The sequence below is a fragment of the Buceros rhinoceros genome, unplaced genomic scaffold, assembly GCF_000710305.1.
Source record: "Buceros rhinoceros silvestris isolate BGI_N320 unplaced genomic scaffold, ASM71030v1 scaffold2804, whole genome shotgun sequence".
NCBI classification, from domain to species: Eukaryota; Metazoa; Chordata; class Aves; order Bucerotiformes; family Bucerotidae; genus Buceros; species Buceros rhinoceros.
Genome location: NW_010409900.1, coordinates 113,970 through 136,064, shown reverse-complemented (window position 1 = coordinate 136,064; position 22,095 = coordinate 113,970). Strand labels below are relative to the sequence as shown.

The window sequence follows — 22,095 nt, the reverse complement described above, 5'->3', positions numbered from 1 at the left end:
TGGGTGCTGTAACTGGGTCATCTGTCTTTTTTTTAATAAACTGTACAAGTTGAACTCTCAAACTATTTCAGATTGAAGTATTTTCTACAGCGCTCTAATCACTTTTTCTGCTGTACTCTGTGATCTCTGGTGTGTTGTGTGTTTTTTCCAATTTCTTTCTAAATTGTGGAGGCTTTAATTGTGTCATAAGTGGTGATAGGCTGTAATGTTAATATGACCAATGAAAGGTTTAAAAATGAAGGTTTAAAAAATATTTTCTGTCTTTGCATACTGTTTGTTTCAAAGCTTGTATTAGCACTTATTTCTGTATGAAACTAGATTTTAAGAAACTTTTGTTGTTGGGTAAAGCCTTATGGGTAAGGGCATCTGCTAGCATGACAAATTGTTAAAACCATCCACGTGTTTGCTTGAACCCAATCCTAAGGGAAGTCTATGCAACTTTTAACTGTCACTGAGACTTACAGGTGAAAAATAATAATAAAGAAATCATATCTTTTAATGTCTGATTTCTCTCTTTCCCCTTGCTTCATTCTTGAAAATCGTTTATTTACTTTTCTCTAGTCTACGCAAAAAACTTTTTCAGTAGAAAGACAGTATGAATGTTTTTACCAAAAAGTTGTCTTGCAGCATAACTGGTCTTGTTATAGCTCTTCCAGCGTGTTCTACAGTGCTGCTTGGATGGATACCTCTGCCCGCTCCGTGGCAACTTGGGAGTGGCCTTTGAGTGATCCCATCACTGATAGAAGCTACCAGTGATCCAGTATATAAGATTTGTAAACAGAATAAAAGAAAACATGGCCCAACCAATTTATAAGTATGACAGAAAGAATTGATACAATTTCTTCAATAGCAATACTTCCATCTACAGTGCTGCAATATGAGTATCCAGTACTCTACAGTGTCCTTTAAACTCCATGAAGCCTTCAGCACAGATGGGCCAGTTCTTCTCCTGGTATTTGTCATCAGAGCAGCCTCAGTATGTGTTAGTTAGTTTTGCATAGCATAATGTCAGAGTATTGAAGAGAGATAATTTTAATATAATGAATATTCTTAACACATTTCCCATGAGACGTGGAAAAGTTGTAACAGAAGAATTCTCTAATTGCTGCTTGGATTTTCAGATTTTATATTTACGCAGAGTTATGCTTCTGGAGTATATTCTATTTTGCATAAACTTAACATGCTCCACAGTAAAATGAGATGGAAGACAATTTGAAAATAAGATGGAGAGATGACAATAGTCATCTCAGAATGCCATCTGAGAATTAGAAAGGTAATTATATTGGTAGCCAGGTAGGAGGTTAATAGGCATTTAGTAGGCAAACTCAGAAAAACTACAGACTTCTAGCTGAGGTATTGTTAGTACTTTGAGATCCTTAAATAGTCACTTCTTGTCACTTGTATAGTCATTCACCTCTGAATAGAATAGGTATAACTCTTTCTCAGGTGAGTAGTTGTATTTAGTTAGATGATGTATTTTTCTCACAGTGATTTAAATGAGAACATGTTGTGGTACTGCAGACTGAGAATTTGAACTGGATTTATGAGAGCTTCTCCTGACGGTGTGTTTAAATATGTTATTTATGAAATTGATTCTATCATAAAATGATCCTTAATGTATAGTTTTAGAAGCTATTAGACATTTGTGTGGAAGAGTGTAATTAATTTTAAAAGTCTCCAATGAATATCTCATTTCACTTTACAGCATTTAATTATTAGATTATATAGACAGAAACTGAGCAGAAGACTTAAGGCTTGAAATGTTGGAGTAGGAAACTAGTCAAGATACACGGCAGTCGACTGACAGAGAAAATATTAAATAGGGCTTTACACATCATGCTCGATGGCAGGCATGGAAAAGTCTGCAAATAGGTTTATTATTGCAGAAGAATGCCAGGCTGTCTTCCATGTTTGATTTTCATAAATGCTTTCCTGTAGACTTTCCCCCAAAAACATACAGGAAGGTAATTTCTTTGGCCTACATAATTCCTTTTGCACAGAAATGACACTCGATCAATTCCCCCTGGAAGCTTTCTCAGGGAGCACTTTTGTGTGCGTCCTCACTGTTCTGAGGCAGCGCCCTGGCGATTCAGTCCCGTGCTCAGTGGCAGTTCTGGGTGAATTGCTTGCTGATGTTATACTTTACCAAAGAGGCTGAAAATTGTTGAGCCAAGCTCTGGGTGTATTAGGACTCTTCCAGGTTCCTGAAAAAGTGCACAGCTTTGCAAAGCGCTCGAGTGTGGTGAGTCGCTGGGGCTTGCCCTTGCGTCTGTAATTCTTTCTGTGATGGTTTTTGGGTTTTTCCCCTTATAGTTCTGCCAAAGCTCCTAACTTGTGTGCTGGTGCCTTGGCGAACGCGAAAAGCAAAAGGAGTCGAATGCTTATGTTCTGAGGAGGTGGTGGAAACTGGTTTGACGGGTACCTCTGTCTCTGTCATTGCAGCCCTCTCAGCTGTCAGATGTGGTGATCTCCATGGTAACTCAAACCCCCAGACTCTTGACAGCAGCCTGCGAGGAGCAGCATTCAGCAGCTCAAGGGTCTCACGACCAGGTAAGCCAAAAGTAACCGTCAAAGAAGAGCTTACCTCGGGAGCACGGTTTCCTATCCAACTGCCTTTCAGGTTTTTTCTTAAAACCACACGTGCAGTTAGTTCATGTGCATATACATGACAATGTACTTCTACCAGTGTGGTAATTTAAGGCTACAACAGTCCAGCTATCTCGAATAGAGATGTTTGACAAAAGGTCTATATCTATTCAGGGTTGGTTTTTAAGCTACAAATTGAAGAGCCACGATATAGCAAAGTCTCTTTCAGAGGCTTCAGAGTTAAGAAATTGCTATGGTAGGAAATAACCCCAAAGCACATCAGTGGTAAGATCTGTCTTATCACTGTACCTACACTGCTGCCCGTACTGCTTGGTCACTAACGTGAGGCTTGAGCTCTCACCCTCCTTGAACGGATCAGAGACTGTTTTTCTGTTCTTAAAACATTAATTGGTACTCTGCAGCCTTTTCAAATTCCTACTGTGCTCTTTTCACACAACTTTCTTAAATCTCTCACTGCACTAATAATATTAGTTATTATATAAATAGTAATAATGTGGGGCATTCTGATTAACATCTTAAGGAGGTACAGAATTCTTCCTCTTTTTTGGTGAATTATGGAGAAAACATCAAGAAAAAACATCATCTTTGCCACTTTGGGAAAACAACGCAGCAGCTATACTGCCATAATCACTATTCCAGTATCACTGATGCTGTGAGTGACGGTAGTATCTCTGGTCTTATGCACTTACACGTGTGGTGGTTTTACTACTGGCATTGTACTGAATTGTTTCGATACCATGAAGATTGTATTTATTTATAAGTCCTTGGTTTCTATCCACCATTTTCTGAATATTACCTGCATTCTTTCTTGCTTACTTGCTGCTTAAGTCCACTTGGCGGTAATGCACCATCCTCGTCTTACAAAGCAATCAATATTACGCTGAATAACCATTCTTCTACCGTTATTTGCCAATCTGACATTTTTTGTGCCTATCTGCTGTCAACAATATTTGCTTTTGTATCCTTGATGATACTCTTAGATAATGTTGAGCTAGTACTGGATGATTTTATTGGAGTAATGTAGAGCATTCTTCAATTATTATTTCCTGTTAACAACTGCTATTTTGTATCTATATCTCAACCACATTTGATGGTATTGATAATAATTTCTTACTATGTTGTGTGGCTGTAGGCTAAATGCTGTTTGAAACCCCGCGTGTTCCATGGCGTAACTTTACTGACCACAGTTTGTAACATTATCAGATGATTAAATCAAACTTTGTTTTAGTGACCAAGTTTCTAAAAACTGGTGTTGACTGGCATCAGTTTTATTCATCTCATTTCCCAGTGAATTTAGCTTTTATCAGTTTGCTGGTTATTTTGCCTGAGATTAATAATGGTTAAGAGCTCTATAATTACTGAGATCATACTGCTTACCATCTTCAAATATTGGCAGAAAATGCTAGCAGTCATACTGAATTTCTCTGGTATTCCAAAATGTATTGAAAATTAGCATCATTGAAATGATACTCTCACAAACACTTTTAGGACTCTAAGGCACAAATTATCTGGGTGTGATAATTTAAAGTTGTCTTTTAACGTTCATTTTGGTTACTAATGGTCTCCTTATCTAGAAAAAAAATTTTTTTCTACTTACAGAGAAGAAAATACATGGTTGTTTGGTTGTTTTTGCATAGCACGTTCGTATTTTAAAACATGAATCAAAAGTTGGAGACTCTCTGCTTTCTTGTCTGTTTTCTTTAGCCCCAAATTTCCTGTTTGAATTAATTTCTAGCTGAGGTTTTTGTTGGGATTTTTTTAATGCATCATGTGTATTTCAATCTAATTACACCCTTTACCCATAATTAGAGTGTGATTTTTTATTTTTTTTTTTTTTTATTTTTTTTTTGCCACAGGTTGCCTATTTTGGAGTATTAAATAGTGACCTTTGGTCCCTGGTGGCAGGGTGAGGAGAGTCCTTCCACATTTTCATCTCAAGCACAGAATTTTCCTCTAATTTACTGGGCCAGTGAACTTCTGTGCTTGGATTAACTAAATTTTATATATTGAATGCACAGCTCAGAGTGTAATTACTCTTTAAGTATTTGAAAATGTATTCTAGGAGTAAAAATTGGGAGCACCTGATGTGTTACTGCTGACTGTGCAGCATTTCTAGCTTACATCCCTCTGATGGACATCCTTCATAGTTCTTCTCGTGTTTTACAAAAACATGGTTAAGGAGCAGATCACCCAGTTCTCTTGCTATGGTTTGCTTTATCTCGTATTCCCAACGGCATATCCTCCTGGGGTCTGCTAGCATATTATCTATATGAATTCAAGATCTTGTCCCACTGGCTTATCGATAATTCTGAGAGGTGATAGTGCCAATAATGTAGAGTATCATCTTCTAATTTTTTTTCTCTGGCTCTGTCTTCCTGAAAAGTTAGAAGTTCTAATTGTAATGTTTTATTAGTGGAGATCTCCCCAACAGCTTAAAGTAATGGAAACTATAGAAAACAACTTCTCCTAAACAAGACTTTATGTCTTCTCTTGCCTGTTTCCCTAGCCTATGATACTTCTGTCCACTCAAGTGTCCATATGTAGGGTTAAGTTTTAATTGCATCTGTTTCTGTAACATGTCCCGGTTTACTTGAGAAGCTTTTTGCCTCCCTTAGGTTGTCCTCATCCAAAGAGAGTAATCATATGTCAGTGAGATGAAGCTTATTCCCTAAATAGGGTTCCTTGCATGGATGTGGATTGCTGTTCCTTTTGAAGGCCAGAACCTCTTAACTTTTCACCAGATACAGAGACAATGATTGATCACCAATCTTTTTACTTTCTGTCACTCTGAAGGCAGTTCTCCAGGATCTCTTTCACATTTGCCTTCTGAAACATGCAGCTGGCCTTACGCTAGCCAGAGATTTTTGAAAGAGGTTGTGATGGTGCGTGCTTTTTTCATCTTTTTCCGTCTCATAGTAACACTGGGACTTTCCTCTCCATGAGAGAATGTGTCTAACCAGTGTAGGGTGAAGTCAGAGCCAATACAGGTAGAAAATGCAGGTTTCGAAGAAAGAAACTCTAGGAAAATTTCATGTAACTTCCTGTCATTAAGTGTTGTAGAAAATTCTTTTTGGATTTTGGAGAGTTGTTAGGAGCAGCAGTGCAAATCTGCTCAGATGGTTCTGCAAAACCCAAAAGCAGAGGAAAAACATTAGAATTTTACAAAATTAGTAGTAATTGTTAGTGGATCTTCCCTTGTGCCTGGGAATGGACCACAGAAATTTCTTCAGTTCTGAGATTTACTAGATTAGTTGCCCAAGCTAGGTCAACAATTTTTACATGATGAGTGTCAGACCACTTTACTACTTTCTACTAGTTAGGCACGAAAATTATTTCCACAAATTGCTGATGGCTTTTGAAAATCATGGCCAGAGTCACTGTCAAGACTAATAAAAGTAACGCTTTAACAAAATGTGGTCATGTTAATCCCATGCATTCTTACTGTTATTTTTTGTTGTTAACATGAAGGTGTGACAATGACAAGAGTCTGACCATATCAAGATCATATGTGATACACTATATGAACACACTGGGAATTATAGTATCTGGACTACAATACCTTAGAGTGTAAAAAGCAAGATGAAACAGAGGGATGAGGTAAAATTAGATGTGGAAACATGAAGAGTTGAGGAAGTTCAGTTAGTAGGAGTATGTACATGATACCTTGGAAGAAACAGATCACCTTTTACTAGATTAGAGTTTATTGTGTGAATAAGTTACATAAAATTTAAGAACAAGATGGATAGGATGTAAGTGGAAGGTATTTCAAACACATGATTTGATATGCTGAACAAGTTTCTGTTGTTCAAGGAGCTTGGAGTGGATGCGGTTGGAGAATGTCACAATGAAATGTGATAGTGCAAATTGTGGCTATTAGAAGTGCACAGGCACAGATTAACATAAGAAAATGTTCAATATTCTTTTTGAAAAATATTTCCAGAAAGGTATTTTTTCCGAAACGTTTCAGAAGCATTCATTTGGTGTGATTGGGAAGAATCGTTCATTGTACATAGATTAGCATTAAGATGATTGAGTTTGATGAAATGTGTGTCTTCTTTTAGATAAGAAGAGCACTGAGTTTTATACAAGGACATTAAAGAAAGCTATCATCAAAGAGTTGGCTTGCAAGTGCCTAAGGTTGAAAAGTATCAATGGCATTGCACAGACGGAGAGACTGATTTTCCGTATGGTAGCAAGAGATGTTATTGGCACTAGATCCCATCAAATCTTTTTGTTGGTCAGTTAGATTTATGGGCTAGAAAAATAAAACTACTCTGAATATCTTTCATAATATAATTTTTGGGTTTAGTTAAAAAACCTCTGTATTTATTTTGATTTCTGAAACTGTTTTTCGAGTATTGTCAACAAATAATGTGGCACCTGTAGGCCTTCGCATGAACTATTCCCTTTGACTACTCAGCATTCATTATTCATAGTGTGTGGTTATTCTGAAAAGTCACATGGCGTTGTGTCTGTTCACTGAAAAATAGTGAACTGCTGTCATAATACTTTTAAAAATAAGTGTATTTTAAAATAACAGAAAAATAAATATCGTTTAATTTTGCAGCTGTTTCAAGGCTCAAACAGAGTTTTATTTGTATATTCCCTGATACTTCTCTTGCTACTTGGAGAATCACAGTTAATTGAACTCAGGATTTATTCATGAGATATTACTTAATCAGTACTTTTTGATCTTGCAGCCAAATCAGGAGAAAGTATATACAGCTAGAACATGAAATTGTCTATTAGGTAACAATTTTTATGCCTTTACATTGTGCTGGAGAGGTGAGGAGACTATTCCACCCTCTGAGATACTTGCTTTGAGCCTTCCTTTTATATAGCAGAATTTTAAACTACTGCTAGTGGAAGAATATTACTGCTCTTTTTCTTTTTTCAATTTTTTTTTCTTTAACACAGCTAAGGTTCAAGGAAGGTTTTTTTCGTTATAGAGCAGAGAGGCTTGAGGATGCTAGCATTCCAGAATAAGATGATAAAATGCATTATCCTTTGATTTTTAAACTAAGCTGATATTATAAGGGGTAACTTGGGTCTTTTAGGACTATGCCGTGACAATCCTCTCTGTCCTTATAGATTTGTAGAGCACATTAAGATACCACATTCACCATGCCAGTCAGTTGAAAGTGCTAGTAATAGAAGTGCAGAGCGGAGAAAAAATAGTGTTGTGATCATTAATACATGTATCTTTAGCTTACGCAGAGTGCCAGATTAAGCGAAAGGTGCACACCTCCATGAGCGTAGCACCCTGCCACAGGGTGGGTTAGAGTAGGGGTCTGTATTGCCCAAAACTGCTCCTGTGAGTTGGCTGAGCAGAGACTTTGTGCAGGCACACGGTTCCCCCACCTGAAGTCTGCTGGGCAGAACTGCAGAAATTTTCTCAGGTCAGTGAATTCAGCTTGGGCTGTGGCACTCTTGGAAAACTCAGGTATGTCCTTGAACATGTACTTTGCAAACACTTTGTGTGTGTAGCACATTCCAGAGACATAGTGTCTGCTGCAGACTACTTGTAATGAGGGACTACATACGTGCAGTAAATCTGCTGCTGCTTCCCTAATGGAATTAGGACAGTTTTCCTCAGAAGAGGAATAGGATTTTCTGCTCTTTAAAGGTTGGTTCACTTGAAGCTTTTGTTTTAAACTAAATTCTTTTATCACATTATGCCATAGAAAAGGAATTACGACAGTCAGTCTAGTGAAATATACTCCTAAATATCTGAATGTCTCATGCAGCCATCCCACACAGAAATAGAACGTGTAAGGTAATTGTTCTTTCCATAAATTCTCTATAAATTAATCCTTGGAGATGAATGGGATTTGCATTGCTAGTTATGTATTTGTGTGAGCCATTCCTACCTGAACTGCTTCGTCTTAATGGAACATTAATATAATTTATGTATAATCATACTGTTATATAGATAGTACACACTAAAGATTTGTGCACAAAATACAGATTAACATCAGTTAAAACCAGAAGACTTTTCATCTTCAGACGACCCGCAAGCATTTTCATGAGATACTTTACTGTGTAATCTTCACTCTGAATGCTGTAAGTGAAAAGAAAATTATTATTTTTTTCTCACAAGTTTACTTATCTATAGAGAGTGAAGATGTAGTTCTTCAGTGTGAACTCTCGGGTATAATGATTCAAAATGGAATTATAAGCCTGTCATCACCGACACTACCTTTTTACTTGCCCACCGAGTTCACGCATTCATACTTGGTTTGTAATGGGGTACCTTGGCCCAAGCTTTTCTTTCATGAATGTGATTACGTTGACTTAGTAAAGTTGTTGTAATGGTATAGCTAGAGAGTGAATGATCACCACAGAAAAAAGCTGTGGTGATTTAAGCTATTACAGAGCCCGCATCTGAACCGAAAGAGCAGCACACTTGAGTGTCCCTGATTGATTGTTTCAGCGCAAAGTCTGTTTTCAACAAGGTCTTGCTGAAGTCTGTTAAAACGTACTGCAATGTTCTAGCTCTTAAGGAATGCAAGGGCAGATCAGACAGTCTTTTGCTCTGGTTCACCTGGAAGGGACAGTACAGTCCAGTTAAGGAGCAGAGGCAAACATCTGCAGCGCATCCGGTTTTACATTGGTGCAACTATTTGTGTGGTATGTCTCAAAATAGTCCTTGTATTGACTTGGGTAAAGCCCATTCCCTTTGACTAATCCATACTGCATTCAGACCTTCGCATGAGATGGCATCCCAGGGTTGTATAGTACTGTATCTTCTCCTAATAAATGGGTCAGGAGATTGGGTTAATATAGCTGTTACCTACTCAGAAAATATATGGGGAACTGGAAAGACACTCTTCCAAACAATATACCCGTTGTAAGAAAACAAAGTGGTTTTGTAATTTTTGTTGTATCTGAGATGGTTAATGTTTTTTTTATTGGTTATTCTGTGAGCTACAGTGTAAATTAGCAAGCATCCCAAATTTCTGTAACATGAATTGTATTTATTGTCAACTTAAATCAGTTTAAATAAGCTTAGTTCAAGTGATCCATGCACAAATTAATTTCCCGTTTATCTACCATGCTTCCAGTCCAAATAAACAGAATAATCAATCATAGGAGCCTTCTTCAGTAGCATAATTGTGTATCTCTGATTAAGGAAATGTAAAGTAATTTCTCTGTAGTCCCTGCTCAGATCTCCCCTATAATCAAGGTCTCTGGATATAATGATTTATCTTAATCATTTTTACATTCCTTAATAGAAAATAGAAAAAAAATTTTTTTTTGTTTGTGTGCTTAAGGAATGATTGTGTTCAACTGATTTGAAAGTATAGGATATTTTTGTTTCTCCACAACTCAGAAGAGCTGCCAGTCTGACTCAGAGAATTCTTAATTAAAAAAAGGCAGTAATACCATGTTTTGAAGAGTTTACACTGTAGTGTAGAGTGTATACTCATCCTTATTAGCAATAGCTGGCCTGAGGCCACTGGTCCCTTTCTCACTGATTCCAGTGAGTCCAAGACACCATGAATAAAGTTATTAAATATCTTTGGTTACTTGAGGCTTAATAATTTGCTTCAAAATTTTACCTCAAATGTAAATTAATACCAGGTTTTAAAAATACTACCTTAGGGTTTAGTACAATAACCTTAATAACTTCATTTCACACCACCAGTTTAATTTTTTCTCTTTTTTTGAAATTTATTTATTTATTTATTTTTCAAGCGAAAAGTTCAGCTGTGATAAAATATGACTAAGGCTAAACTTGTTATCTGATCTGGCAGATCTTTCCACTTACATTTTCCCAAAATATTGCTTCAAACCTTTCCAGATTATACAATATCATTCCAATATTTTTGTTCATTTCCTTCTTTTAAACAAACAAAATAGCTTTATGTCAAACTATTAAAGCTGTTTTCTCCTTTTATGTATGCATTTGATTTCTCTCTAGATACTGATAGATCTTCACAAATTATCTGCTTAAGGGTAAGCCCAAATATTTTTAATTCAACCTGATTACATAAGGTTTTGGAAGTCTGTTAATATCTACAGTCTTTGAAGCTTAAAGAGTGGAAATTCTCCCCATAAGCAGATGTCTGAAATTATGGAAAGATCCTTAAAAAAGAGTAACAAATACAATACCAGTTTTAAATAAAATAACCCAAGGCCAGACCAGCAAAGGTCAAGGAAGCAAAGCTGTCCATGGTGAACATCAATCTGAAGACTGTGCTCTGAGGGATGAGCAAGGGGATCAATAGAAACAGTTCAGTCAGAGAGGTTGAGTGTAAAGGGACAAAAGAATAGTCAGACAACTTCAGCTGGGAGGCTGGAGCCTAGGGATCCTCTTGAGTTTCTCTACTCCATGGATGCTTGATTAGGTAGTGTAGCCAAAATCCAAAAGTGAGGGAAAACTTGTTATCTATTAGGTAGAATAAGCCTGTTGTTATTGCCTACTGTCAGTTTTGCGGTAGGTATTGCCGACTGTTTTCCTTTTTTTTCATTATAAACTAACCATCTTTCTTTTCTTTTCATTAACTTTTCCATCCATATCGATGTTTTAAGAATTTACAGAATCTCCTTATACAGAATTTCCATTTCTCTTGTGGTGCTTGTTTCAGTCATTCCCCAAAGCTTTCATGGTGCCGTGTCTGTCAGAGCTCTTTACTGTGGTCACAGTTCTTGTAATCAATGTCTGCTCTGCCTTGCATACAGCACTGTAAGGAGCGTTCCATCTTTGCTGGAGGTTTGCTGAAGTCTAGCCTCTTTGCATATGTTCTTCTCTTGACTCAAGTAACTTTTGTTTTAGGATTTCACAGGAGAGCGAATACTGCTAGGTAGTGGTAGGTAATTATATTACATTTCACGTTCCTAAAATTTTGTCACAAATATATTGGAGACAAATACATTTGTATTGATTTAAACCATTGTTGCAATGCTGTGGAAGAATTGCATGTCACTTTGAAAGAAAGCATAAAATAGGAGTGGCCTTGTTTTTACAGGGATAGAGGAAAAAAAAAGCTTCTGGTACTGTGGCATATTCATTACTACTGGAGTTGATATGTTGATGAAATCTTTTAGGTATATGATTTTTGCTGTGGCTTTGTCACAGTTGCTCTATTTGACTGCTGAACTCAGCCCCAGGGCTTGTTTATATAATTTTTATTATTGTGTTCAGTAGATTTAGAGAGTTTACATGACAGATTTTATTCATCAAGTGGTTTCTTGATGTTCTAGAAACTCGAATTGTTCTCTTTATTGTAGTTGTTCATCTTGAGAAGATACCAGAAGCTTGAAATGAGGGATTTAGCTAAAAACTTTGCAAAGATAGCAGATCTTAATCTCTCTCTTGTATGAAGGTGTTACCTTGGAAGGCAGATGCTGAGCTTTTTACCACAGTGAGACGTGATCGCTCTGTTCTAAATTAAATCTACCCGTGATGGTTAGCATGGAGCTAATCAAATCACTTGCACCATTTGATCTGGTTCTGTCGCCTTTCATTATCAAAGCTCATTTAAACTGCTTTAAACTAGAACTGAACTTATAAAAATTCATGCGTCTGTGATCACATTTTCCTACTGTTGTATTTTGTATTATCTGAGCTTAAAAACTGGACATAAAACCCCCTAAAACCAATGAATTTAATGTATACTATATCTTGTCATCTGAGTAGTTCTATTAATTTAACCACTTAGTTTTGTTTGAACAATGCACAATAGCTTTCCTTTAGCATGTAGAGTCTTTAACTGATACAGCACATAAAAATTAACATTCCGCCCTTAGAAATTACCTCCTTTCCTTCTGGATCATAGACAATATATAAAAAGTTACTTGGTCATTGCGTTAATAGCACAGTGACTTTTTTTCCCTAGTAATTTCAATTGTAATTTCCTTGTGGATGGTTAATAATCTCACATAATTCATAGGCTTTTCAGCCCAGTATTGGAATAAAACCAGTCAATGTTATGTTCTCCCCATGCCCATTTCTACTATACTTGATCGGTATGGTAGATGTTAAGTAAACAGACATGGAAGCAAAAAGGAAGTGGGCTATCAGTGGAGTTCTTATGAATCTCTTGCATCCTATGCATTTTGTAAGAGCTATAATTATTGGTTTTGGTTTGCTCATCATCAGCATTTGATTGTCTGTAATCCTCAAGTTTGAATTCTGGGGAAGTCCCAGGCTGGGCTCAGCAGCAGGCAGGAACGGGATGCAGGAGCTGGATTCCAGAACTGGGCTCAGGGTTGCACGGATTGGGATCAAAGGCAGAACAGACAGAGTCCTCCTCAGATGTCAACCATTGAAAAAGACAGCAAGAGGGAGCAAGACCCTCAGCTTTATACCAAATATGACGTCTGTGGGATGGAACACCCTGTTGGTCACTGGAGGGTCACCTGTCCTGTCTGCTCTTCCCGACAGGTGCAGGTGCGGCCTCAAACCTACTGCACCCCCATCGTGGCACACAGGATTTAGCAGTGACCTTGGTCTGCACAGGAGCAAGTGTAAGCAAGATCCTTTCTGCACACCAACCCCTGGCAGTAACTGTAAACATCAAGCGCTATCTCACTTCTGGAAGCAGACACTGTCTGCAAAAATACCCCGTTAACTTCAGAGAGTGCAGTCATATAGAAGAAACTGAGTGGAAAAGCGAAATCACTGAACAGAATGAGTTCTGTTCCAACTCAAACCAGGACAGAAATGTTTGAACTGAGTATTGAACCTACTGAAATTAACTGTTACTCCTGTCATGTTTAAAGTCTAAATTAAGCCTTCTAATTTTCATGCAGATTCTGGAAGTTAATAGCAGAGCTTGTAGCTCGGGTATCTTTCATATATGAGTATCTTCATGAAGTACTGAGAGCTGGTGTCATTGTATGTGGTGACAAGTGAGGGTTTACTGCATTTTTTACTATTAGCCAGAGTCCATACTGATGAAGGACAGTCAGCTGGAATTTGCCCTTCCCGTGCAACAGTTAAATAGTTGAATGAGTTTTGGTCAGATAGAGCTCCTCTTATCTATGGCAACAGCACTGCAAGAAGGGGCATTGGGGTGTTGCCCCTGAAGATCTGAGCTAATTTCAGTTTGAGACATCTCATTAGCAGTGATGTGGAAGAATAAAGCACTCTGGAGGTTAACTTTTGGTTTCCCAAAGTCAGTTTTATTCCCATTGACTATGGAGATAATATCATGAAAAGCAACATAAAATCCGAAGTCCATGTAGTGCCATTTGTTCCAATGGCTTTGCAGGCTGTACGGCAAGAAGTGCCAAACCTCTCCAGCAGGGCCGCAGTGCTGTGTTAGATCTGATACACCTGACTGTGGCTGAGCTCCCTGCAGTGCAGTTCTCCCACTCCACAGCAGCCCACGGCCTCTCTGCGGTCACTGGCCAGTGACAGCTGGAAAGCCCCAGGCTTTCTGCTTTCTGCCATCAGGTGTACATAGGGGTTTCAGTAAAGAACAAAGTGCAGGGCATATGAATACAATTATTGTACATTTGGACTCAATGATCTTAAGGGTCTTTTCCAGCCTAAATGATTCTGTGATTCTATGTACTACTTTTAGCTGCAGCCTTCCTACTGCCTACAGAACCTGAATTTTTGTGTATTTTTTATTCTACATGTATTTCCAGATTTAACCATTGACTCTTCTAATGGTAGCAATAAAAAGTGACTGATACCAAAGCAAGGCAGATGACGCTGATCATCTTTTTTTTTTTTTTTTTTAATATCAGCTATCTAATTAATGCTGCTTGGTGTAGAGGAAGTCAGGTGTTGATTTCAGCAGATACTGTAAATGTTGCCACATATAGTCATCTGCGTCTTGGAAACAGAAAACTGCAAAGTTTCAGCCACCCCAGCGTTAAGATAACCTTTGTTCTGAATACCCCAAACCCTGAGGGGAAATAGGGAAATTCTAAAAGCAAACCAAAGAAACGATAAAAGACAAAAATAATCATGGGAGGTGATATAAGAAAGAGCGAGCTGAGAAAGTGGAGAAATCCATTTTTTTGTGCACTGATATGTAGACCTCTGCATCCCACCTCTTCTTCCTCATAAACTGGCCCTCCCTTAGACCTGCAAGCGATGAGGTTCTGTAAGTACTGCGAGATCACTGTCATGCCCCTGCTTCCCTTGAGAGCCATGAAGCCTCATCCTTTAATAACTTCAGTGGGTTCAATCAAGAGCTCTAACTGCAAGTTCTTTGGGAATGAGGCTTTGCCTTTACACCTCCTGTCAGAAGGACTTGCCATATTGTGTGGCGGATACAAAACAGCTATTGATACCAGTGATGTAAACAAGGGGAGCAAAAAAGGAAAGGATGTGTTTCTGCAGTTGGTAAAAAATGGGTTATACTTCTAGCACTTCATTGTCTTCCACTAAGAAAGTGCTTCTGCTTTTATTTTGTTGCTTTTCTGGAAGATGAACAGCAGGAACATGGAGATTAGCAATTATAAAGGGAGTTTTTAGTTCTCTGAGTACATACACAAATTAGATTTCCCCTCCCCTGCTTCTTCTGGGTATCTGACAATTAATAATTTGAATTAATAGGAAGCTGGAAGGTTGGGAGTGTGACGAAATTCAATCAACCTTAAATTCAAAGTTAGGGTTGGGCTTCTTTTGTTATACTGATGATGATGTATCTTGAAAGGAATTTTTAAGGTAAAGACGTGTGGTGGTTTCTCTCCTTTGGTAAGATTTGCGTTATCATCTTGTTTTTCATTTCATTTTCTCTGTAAATTTTGTCCAGCTAATTACCACAAAACACCAGTGAGGTGAATGAATCCTAAGTGAACTGTTAGAAAGCACTTTACAGTGGGCTGTAAGTAAAAAGATTAAGTTTTATTTCCCAAGCTAGTGGTGTAGGAATTGAGAATTAAGTGTAATCTTCAGGAATTGGTCTTCAGCTTAAATGGCTTAGTTTCTCTCATTATTTTGAATTATAAAACATACTTAATTAGAACAATATGGAGCAAGCTTGAAATATTTTCGCTTAATTTCACTGTTCAAATGATGCTTTTATTCACAAGCGTGCTGTTCCAAATAAGCGTACTGTAGGCATTTTTCTTTGGCACAAAAATGTCTTAGGGGTTATACAAGACAAAACATAAGATTTCATTGGAAAGGATTTTATCTCTGGAAATACTGTTTTCCTCTACAGGTCCAGGTGTCTGTTATTAAATTTTGGGATAGTTCTGAAGTTTTAAGGCAAGAGGGATTGTGTAGGATATGAAAACTAATATGTGTCTTCTTAACACGTGTTATTAAGCTAATTTAAACAGACTTTAACAATTGGTAATTAATCACTGGATTGATTATGGACTCCACCATCTGACTCAAACTGCATTATTTAAGCTGAAGAGAGACTGAAAATGCTGGTGAAATTCCTGCTAAAATGGGATTTTTCACTTCAGTAAAGTAGAGGAAAATAATTCAGTGCGTGCACAGATCTCCTAATAAATGACAATTTTGGCTTTAATTGTAAGATGAGAATTACACCTGCATCTTTGCCCCTGTATTCACACTTGTGCACAGACATTTTCAGTGGCAGGATTGGTGTTGTAGTGGAGCGGGCCATGGCAGGAGTTTTTTCTGCTGCCAGATGACGCCTCCATTTCATCATTCACCTACCAAAGCCACCTTACCTCCTGCTGACTGAAGCTGACAAAACACCTCCTTTCAGGTGCAAATCAAATTCACAAAAACAAATATTCCACTGCGCCAGACTTCAGAGCCAGACATCCTAGTTTTTAACCATTTGTTTTTATCAGTTGCTGCAGTTCATATTATGGTAGCATCTAATGTAGCGCTAAGACTTAGAACCACAGAATCTACCTTTAGCCCCTGTTTCTGTAGCTAAGCCAACTAAACAAAAATGTGTCTACGGTTCCAGTCATAGTCTATTGCCATGTTTACAGGCACAATTCAAGGTATCCGAGAGTGGCATTTTTTCTTTACCTTTGTCTGGGTGCGTTTATTTTCCTTAGTTTTGCGGTCACAGAGGTTAATGTGTGACTGTATTGAATACCAGACTTGGTTTTAAAATGGTTTTGAATGCAAGGAAGGAAAATATCAGTTCTCTTTCAAAATATAGACCAAGGAACTTAATACTGGAAGTTGTAATTTGAAATTCAGACACCCAGAGATGAGTTTTACCTGGAGTCCCTAATGAAGAAAGAAAACAAAGTTTCTTGGTGAATTTTGCTGTAACACTGAACAAAAATTACCAAGTTGTTCCAAGAGAGACGAAAAGCACATTGCATCTTTTCTGTGGTGCGTCCTACGGCTTTATGCATCCTGTCACTTTTTTGTTCTACTTGCAGCTCCATAAAATGTTTCTCATCTTCTATATATAAACCCATTGGAAACCAACATGCCAGTCATCATCATCATCAACAACTTTAAGTTGTTGTAAGTTGGTGTAGTACCCAAAAGTGGAGCAGAATATGAAAAGGAGTCTAGCAAGTGCCTGGAATAGCTGTCATACAGAAGTTATTATTTGCTGTCAGCGTTACAAGTCCCAAGTCCACAAGCCTTTTCTGTCATGTGTCAATACCCCTTGTTGATGTGTAGTTTGGTTTCAATTATGGCCCGGAGCTACACAGTAATGAGCCACAAAAGGCCGCTGTAGCATAAGGGACACTTTTCAAATTCTTCCCCCATAACTAATATTCTTGGGCAGATAAACTGTCCTCTACACTTTTGTACAATGGGCTCCACCTTCTCTGTGGTTGCACTTTGCTATGCTTTAGGGTCTCAGTACTGTGGAAGGCGACTTCAGAGGCTGCAAGCATCTTGACCGCATCAAAATGGTTAGTTTGTTGCATGGACTAAGAGCATTTATATCAATTCACATGAATCACTGTACAGGTGGTAAATTACCCGTTTTGTTAAGCAGCAATCAATATGAGTAACTGGTTATCCTCAGAAAGGAAGGTAATTTGTGGCATGGTTTCTGTTGAGTTTCTCAGAGGTAGTTGACTGTTATGTTTCAGTCATGTAGTTTTAATAATGGCGAGGTCAGAATATTTGAATGTGGACTGGTTTTTTCTTACTAGTTCCAAGACTATGTGAAGACAGCCTCAAGGGAATCTTTTGAAAGAGTTTATTCAGCGACACTGTACATCAGTAATATCTCCAATATAATTTCAAAAATGGGTAATATTGCTGAGCAATTTATGATGCATAAATATCGCTGTCAAAGTATGGAGCTGGGTTCAAAAGTACCAATCAACTCCTGAATGCAAATGGTTTGTCACATTTCCCTTTGGAAGTGGCAGATAACTAGAATGAACCGAAACTGGAGACAGTATAATTTTTATGACACAATTTGAACTCCTGCCAATGACAAATGCCAAGGTACATTGTGAAAATAAAATGATGCAGTGCTTTCTAAAGTGCATTTCATAACTATGAATAGATGTACCCGTGTGAGGACACAGCCCCTACCTTCCTTTGCTTGGAGAGAACAGTTTCACATGTACCAAGGTCACCAGAGTGGTTGTAGCCTGTGAAGCTCATGTCATGCATGAAAGTGCATAAAGACCATCTGGGAACTATAAAAATAGCCTGTCCTGACTAGATGATTTGTGTGGTGGCCAAGGACTGATACGCTCATTCAGGAAATGGCAAAACAATGTCAAGCTTGTTGGGAAATAACCAGGCTCCTTTTCATCCTTTGGAATGGCCTGGCATCTCATGGAACAATATCCACAAGGAGACTTTGGACCGCAAGGCTTCTGAATACCCTGAAGGAGTCCATGTGAACTGAAGTGGTTCAGTGCAGGCAGTGATATTTTAAGATTTCAGGTTTGGTGTTTCTGAAACAGACTGAGAGTGATAGTGGAATTTAACTCACATCTAAAAATTTTTTTTTAAGTTTTAAACTTTTTAAAGGTTTTTTTTAAGTTTTTAAAGTAAGTCACATAAAATTTGGCATACAAGTTACTACATTCTGCCACATGCCAGTCATCTTGCAAATGCTTTATGTTATGATCTCATGTGAAGCTGGTTTATAAAGCAAGACTGAAATTTGTAACTTGACCTACAGGAGTGCAGGGCATACAACTTAAATCTAGACAACATTAGCCAGACTTTTTTTTTTTTTTTTTTTAAGCCCGGTCCAGAAAAAATTATTCTAAATCAACAGAAATAGCCATAAACAGTGAAACTCAACTGCAACCTTTCCATGCAGAAGAAAAAATAGCGATATTAATGATTGGTTTCCTGACAAGCATTTCTGTGTCACAGGTGGCACAATAGCAGCTTGTGAGCACAATTTTAATGAGGTATCATATCTAAATGACTTCTGGTGAAGGTGTGTAACCTGTGACAGGTCTGTGCCCCAGTTTTTATTGTTAATGGATATGCTAGATAAAGCTACTGAGGTTCTCCAGCCACATCAGGCAGTCCAGGCACTATTTTAGATGCTGTCAGAAAGCCTAAGAGATGCTATTAAAAGAGTAGTTGTAAACCTCCTCCCTGATCTGGTTTAACACTGAGATTTTAATTATCGCCCTACATTTGTGACTTCAAAACTGCCATTTTATATTGAAGAGAAAGTATTAGTGTGAAGGACCTGGATAATATTCTGTTACATAGTTTGTGCATCCTCTAATGGCTTGTTTTGTCTCTTGTTTTTGAGGGGTGTACAGGTAAGAAGGTCTGATGTGCCATGTTAATTGAGTAAAAACTAACTACATCTGCATTGTCTTTCACATTTATGGCTGAACTTGGATTGAGATCAGAGTTTCAACAGGTCCGTGCCATTGTGCCCCCAGTGCCTGCAGTAGGAAATTTTGCCTGTAAACTGTTCCCTACCATTGCCACCAGAGTAGGTCAGCCAGTTAGCTTACCCCAGATTCAGCCAAAATATAAGCTGATGTGTGGGAAATAGGAACAGCTGGGGTATTTAGACTGTAGAGGGAGTTAGATTTCTGCATTAACAGAAGATTAGAGGTGTACTCACAGCTCTTTGGTCTCCCAGGTTTTGTTTGGGTTGTGGGGTTTTTTCCTGGGTTTTTTTTTGTTTTGGTTTGTTTGGGTTTTTTTTAGGGGGCGTTGTTTACATTATAGTTGTATAAAGAGGAATGATACACTTCTTTCAAACACAGAAGAAGAACATAGAGAATATATACTCAGTATATATTCTTTAAACTTTTTTACTATTTTTCCAGAGGTGCAGGAGTGTTCGGTGTACAAGACTGTGTTCTGTCTTCATGCAAGTGGTTTGATCTTATATATGAATGAAGACAGTTTTCAGAATGTTGTATTCACATTTAAAATTAATAGTATTTCAGATCCTGTCTTGGGAATATTTGCTTACAATATAGTTTTCTATTCCTCTGTGTGTAATCTCTTGATTCTGGAAGTGGTATGAGCGACTACTCTGCTTATACAGAAATAATATGTATGATTTCTTGAAATGACAAAAATGTCGTTTTACGTTGGAGTTATAATTACAGGCACCGATTTTGCTGCTATAAAACCTGTTTATTCCACTTGCTGAATACAAGACTTTTTTCATGTGGGTTCTTGGAGGAAGGGGGAAATTAAGGTTAGAGTTTTTCCAGGTCTTTCGAGCACCATTTAGTGGTTTCAGAGGGGGTGGGGTGGTGTCGATGTTTCAGGAGTTGTATGTTTGGAGTACAGACTTGAGGCAGAAGCAGTTGTGTAACTTTTCTGTTTTATAGCCTCACCTGTATTCAAAGTAAATGGTGTTTCCCAAATGCCATTAGAGGGTGAAATTAACAAGCAGGAATTAAATGGGAAACCATTTCTTTGCTCTCAGAATGGAGCTTCACTTCAGCTGGCACTCTAGGCTGCTTCTCACAGCTTGGCAGCCTCCTCCTTCACACAAGCGTGTGTCGTTGCCTTTTCATTGAAGCTTTTCTTCTGCACCCTTAGGTACATGTTTTCAGTCCTATCCATCAGCTCTCTCACCATGCAATTTGCCACCAGTGTCCTGAATTTAAGCCCCACACTTCAAACTCTGCTCAGACCTTGTCACGTGCAAAAGGTCATGCTGCCTCTTCTCTGTCTCAGCTGGCTGGTTCCACTGAGAAGCTCAGGGAATGGGTTTGCCTTTGCAGAAGAGGTGACTGCTCCAGCAGCTGGTGGAGGGGGAAGCAACATCAGTTAATAGCTTTTGCGACTTTAAACAGTCACCCATGGTAAGGTGACTTGATGCTTGTCGCTAAGGTGCTATGTCTCTGTGGTAATTTGTGCTTTGTACGGTTCTGTGTCATGTGGATTAGTGATTGTAGACACCAAGCGTAAATGGTTTATCCCTTCAGCTTCACCTTGCAGGCATTCCAGCAACTTGATTTTGAATGACTTTGCATGAGCACAAAATTTAAATAAAAGTGTCCTTTTAAGCTAAAAGGATGCTTATAAAAAATTTAAATATATGTTGTGCATTTCACTTTAGATAAACCAATTGCCCCAAATTAAAAATAAAGCTGCTGCAATGCAGTATTTATTTAGAAAAGTGATTATAAGAGTTGATGTATTGAGACAAGCTATTACTCTCTCACTGGTTAGCTCACATGAAGTAAAACAATTTTAAGGGTTTCATTTAATATTAGTAGATATTCATTGCATCTTAGTGACTCTGTATGTCTTACAGAATATTTTACAAATTTAATAATGTGTGGAACTGGACCATATTTGGTGATAAAATAATAACACTGTGCGTACATTCACAGGGTTGTTAGATTCATAAGAATTATTTTTAAGTCAGTGATTTATTTGTTGTTTACTTCTACCTTCATGCTGGTAGAAATTTATTTGACTACTTGTCCCCAGGCTTCTCTTTCCTCCACCTCTGCTTAGTTTTTATAATACAAAATACACCACTCAGTTGAGCGATCAGTCATCTGGAGATGATCTAGCACTTGAACCTTCACCCAGAGCATGTCAGCCACTCCCTGCACTAATTAAGAGGTGCTTTGTGGAAGTTCACTGGTGAGGGTGGATGCAGCTCGGCTGGTTGCTGCTCCTGTAATGGCAGTCAGAATCAGTAGGAGCTGAAATCTAGGTTAAAGCTGGGCTAGGGGGGGCAAGCGAACAGCTGACACATGGGTAAATGTTTTTGATCTTTTTTTAATACGCTGCATCAGAAGGATTACTCAAAAGTCTCTTAAGAGTCATTCTTACACAGTAACATTATCTGCAGGTTATGTTATAGTATAACTCGAGGTGGAACTAGAAAGTCTGTGGTTAGTTTTGCTTTTTGAGAAGCAGTTGAAATGATTTTGTGCTTGTTACTAACAGCTGAAATGATCAGAGGGGTTAGAGATGTGAACTTGCGAAATGTGCTTTACATTTGTGTTCGTGACAGATGCACTGTATACCTTCACTTTGGAAGAGAATGCGTGTGGTGACTTATGACCCGTGATGGTCAGTCAGCTAAACCATTGCTGACATCTAATGGGAGCCTGAGAAGCTTCGTGTAACACCAAACCGCAACCCCCCCCCCCCAAAAAAAAACATAAAGCAGTTTTGTTAAATATTTTAAA

General features: G+C 38.1%; 1 protein-coding gene across 1 annotated transcript in view; it reads left to right on the top strand.

Moving 5' to 3' along the window:
* The window catches only part of TBL1X (transducin (beta)-like 1X-linked), a 135,446-nt gene that overhangs the window by 47,466 nt on the left and 65,885 nt on the right, over positions 1–22,095 (top strand). Inside the window, exon 2 of the mRNA XM_010135386.1 lies at positions 2,443–2,550. The gene's annotated coding sequence lies outside the window, so the exon portion shown is untranslated. The remainder of the gene's footprint in view (positions 1–2,442; positions 2,551–22,095) is intronic.